Raw genomic sequence first — 4,259 nt, 5'->3', positions numbered from 1 at the left:
TTATGTTAAATTAATTTGAAGAACTTCAACAATTAGGTGTGACACAGGGCAACTTAAGTCAAAAAAAGGGCAAGGATATTAAATTATGATGAGTCTGCCTGAACGCAGAACCAAAGACTGCTGGAATTAAATGTTTTTTTTTTTTTTTTTTTACTTTTTACACATTCCCATCATTCTGTGTACACAGAAGAGATGTGTACTGTGTGTGAAAATTCCATCAGTTCTGAAAGACACTGATTTTCCTTTTCCCTCCATTCTTTTGTCTGATGTAAGCATTATCTGAAGCTCTTGATCGGTATGATTTCATTCATTGTGTTGCTGACACATAATCGGATGACTGGACAATTGCATGAATGAACATAGCTACACATGTTCCTGTCAAAGTGGATGGTGAGTATAAATACAAATGAGAGTGTTTTTCACAGTACACAGAACACCCATAATGATAATTTCTTCTTCTGTTCAAATAATGCACATACTGTAACTTTAATGTTAGTTCATGAGTTTTAACAAACAGAATTTGATGGTAAAACATTCGATTGTGTGTTGTTAAAAGGCCCAATTGTATTTTTCCAATAAAGCATTTGTATTATGTATGTGTGATGAAGAGGAAAAAAATTCTGTTGAATACATATTGCATATCTGTTCCTATTGAAAAAAAAGAAAGAAGAGGGCTGTTTTTTTTTAAAAAAACTGTCTCATAAATGTTGAGGCTTTGTCCTATCCTTCTGCGCTGTAATGAAACAGTTAAAACTACCATGAGCTTTCCAGCTTAATAGAATAACCCTGAAAGTCTATTGCATTTAGCTGGATTGAAGAAAAGTTCCCAAGGCGGTGCTTTCACTGGTGCTGCTCCTCTCAAGAGCATGTCAATGTAGAGTTTATTTAGACAGTGAGTCGGGACCCCATTACCCCTGTTACCTCTTCCACCCTACTTCTTTTTATTAGCGCTATAATGGCACAGATTCATTACCTGAGCTAATCAGGGTCAAAAGTGGACTGAGACAGGAATTTCCATTTCCTCACTTTCACACAAACGCATACACACACATATACTCCCACCCTCAGCAGCATTACTTGCTTTACATTCGTAGTGGTGAGAGAGATTCAACACTGGACAGAGCAAACAATCATTTTTCACACAACCAAAGCCTGATAACATGAAATACAGAATTAAAGTAAGAGGCTTCCAGAGAGGTTTATGAGCAGATGCGTTTATGACAGACAGAAGCTGGAAAACGTAGAATGGCAGGGTCCAGTGAAAAGGACAAAACAATAAAAAATGCCTTGTGGAATGATAAATTCTAGAAAACTCATTTTACAAACAGCATAAAACCTTGTAGACTTTTAAACTAGTTTAAACTATAAATAACCAATACAGATTTGTTACTTGGTGGAAAAGCCAGTGCAGGCACTGAAAAAAATATGTTGGCTTTACTTAACTTTCTTATGTCAACAGGTTCCACATAACTCAGTTAGGTTGCATTTAATTAACAATACTGATTTCAGTAAACTTAAGTTAATTACATAAACTTAATGTAAAGTTGTTTAGTTAAATCAACTTAATATATTAAAACTATTTTTTTTTACTTATTTCAATAATACTAATAAAACTATAAGCATTTACAAAATAATAATACAAAACAAATAATAATACAAAAGCCTTATTTTTTTATTATTTCCTTTTTCTTTGAAACTGAAAAAAAGCTAACAATGCATCAGTTATTTAATGCAAGACCAACATGAACGAATAAACATGATCAGTACTGAAACAAATATGTACTGCTACAGCAAACAGCACAACTTTATGGAGAAAACATACAGTATGTCCTGCCTTATGGGCCTTTATTTTTCAGGACCTGGACCTTGTTTGAATGCTTGTTTGCATTTAGTTCCATAAATAACTTTTGAAATCCTTCAAAAGTGTATCTCAGATCTTGTGGGTAAGCCAAGTTTAATGCATAAATTAGACCAAGTATCACAGAACATGCATTTGACACATTGTTCAGGTTTTCAAATATTTGGATGCCTTTAATGATGATGCCAACATCTTTATATGGGTCTGTAGCATCTGCTCCTTCGTGTACGAGGTCATAGATTCCCAGGGTGGTGTTGCGCATCGAGGTTGCAACGACATCATGTTTAACATCCTAAAAATATTAAGTATAAAAAGAGAATTACCAACAGATCAGGGGGTGAGAGGGAGGGGTTTGTTGCACAGAAACATAAAATGTTTTAGAAAAATGTAAATGACTTACCATACACTCCTTCACGAAGTTTGATGGTCTTCATTTAGGTAGACAATAAGGGCTTTCAGGATGCATTCATGTTTTTTTCTCGATGGAGACATTCTGAACAATGTAAAATGAGCATAAGTTGGCGCTTTACTGTACATCTAAAACTTTAAGTAGCATCATACAGATTATCCCACTGTAATGTTTTTACAAAAGTCAAGTTTGTCAATCCTAGCAACCAGTACAAGACATCCAAAAATGGTCCTAAATCCAGAGAATTTTTCAATTTCTGCTATGGAAAAGATGCACAATAATCTTTGAGGTCAGAGCTGTTCCAATTGTTGCAGGTGCAAAAACAAACTCTGGTGCACACTGTTTCATTAAAACAGTCTGGTTCCAAATGAAAAGCCGCAAACTATCCAGGTCGCAGATTCAGTAACACCCTGAAATTGAGTTACGGCACAGAGGTTTTCCAAGACGGGTTCTACTTGGAATAGGCCTCGTAAGGGTCCATCAAAGAAGTCGAGTCATCGCACTGTGCGTCAGGTGCAGCAAAATGTCACAGTACATGTTGGAATGTTTCTCGCAATGAACCACGGCTCACGATGCTACCACCACCATGCTTGACTGTACGCAAGACACAATTTTCTTCGTACTTCTCAACAGGTCGTCCCCACACACACACTGGACTCCATCTGAGAGCCAGACAAGTTTATCTTAGTCTTATCACAGGACATGGTTCCAGAAATTCATGCTCTTGGACAGGTCGTCTTCAGCAAACTGTTTGTGGGTTTTCTTATGAGCAGCTTCAGAAGAGGCTCCTTCTGGGACGATGGCCTGCAAACCGACTTGTTGCAGTGTGTAGAGTATGGTCTGAGCACTGACAAGTGTTTTGCAACCTCTAAAGCAATGCTGCAGCAATTCTGCACATGACGCAAAGTGCGAGGACTCAACTTCTTTGAGGGAACCTTACGAGGCATATTTCAAGTAGAACCCCTCTTGGAAAACCTCTGTTTTGTAACTTAATTTCAGGCTGTTAACGAATCTCTCTCACACACACACACACAAAATTTGAAGATATACTACACCAAAAGTATATGTATATATAATGTGTTCTAGAAATATTACCTCTAGGAATGGCCTACTAATATCCGATCACTGCCGTCCTCCTGCCAGACAAAGACAAACAGCATGGCAAAGATTAATATTACCCTAATAATAAGAATCTAACAATAAAATCAAATAATCACATTTTAACAAATAAAAAATTAAATTAAAGCGAAAAACAAGAACGTAACTAACATGAATGTGAAACCCACACATGAGGAACACGGTAACATCATGAAAATATCATACAAAACATACAATTATTTGCGATTAACCAACCTAACCTATGACAGCCTCAATGTATACAGATAAAAAAAAGTTAAATCTCACCTGGCTGTGTGTCCACAAGGAAAAATCTTCGCTTGTTTTCTCTTTTTGCACCGTGAACTTTGTTTAAACTGATTCCCATTAAATGGCACCGATCAAAAACAGAGCAGAAACGTTCGCGTTGAATCTGCTTTTCATCTGCGCATGTGCGGATATTACTCCACCTGTTGACCAAAGCGCGGTACTGCAGAAGCAACACAACTATTTCATTCGTTTTACTTAAATTAGTTTTGTTAAAATGAAATCTTACTATTTTTTTATTTTGTCAACACGACTCTTTTAATTTTAATACACAAACTTAAGTACATTATTTAATTTAAACCTAGTTATATTCTTTGGGCCAACAGCAGCCACATTTCATTTTTTGAATGTTTTTCAAGATAATTCTTAAATTACTTTTACATCAGGTGATTAGATGGCACCTAATGTTAACAGCATTAGTGTTTAATCTAATCACCTGATATACAACACTTATAATAAATACATGTATTTTATTAACTCATTCATTCATTCATTTTTATTAATAAACAAAGTTAAATGTAGACATTATTTTCTTTGTTTATAAAACTGAAAGTTTCACTGTTACTACTT

The 4,259-nt window shown here is 35.5% G+C and overlaps 1 long non-coding RNA gene across 1 annotated transcript; it reads right to left on the bottom strand.

Annotated features, from left to right (window-relative positions):
- Positions 1–1,651: 1,651 nt before the first annotated feature.
- LOC310729435 lies at positions 1,652–4,019 on the bottom strand. Its single transcript, XR_014534561.1, has 4 exons — positions 3,672–4,019; positions 3,363–3,403; positions 2,259–2,351; positions 1,652–2,150 (listed from the first exon to the last, which is right to left on the bottom strand). It is a non-coding gene; the product is annotated as an uncharacterized lncRNA (long non-coding RNA).
- Positions 4,020–4,259: the final 240 nt, after the last annotated feature.

This window comes from Silurus aristotelis (genome assembly GCF_946808225.1).
Source record: "Silurus aristotelis genome assembly, chromosome: 7".
NCBI lineage: Eukaryota > Metazoa > Chordata > Actinopteri > Siluriformes > Siluridae > Silurus > Silurus aristotelis.
The sequence above is the reverse complement of the archived record's forward strand: the minus strand, read 5'-3'. Positions and strand labels throughout refer to the sequence as shown.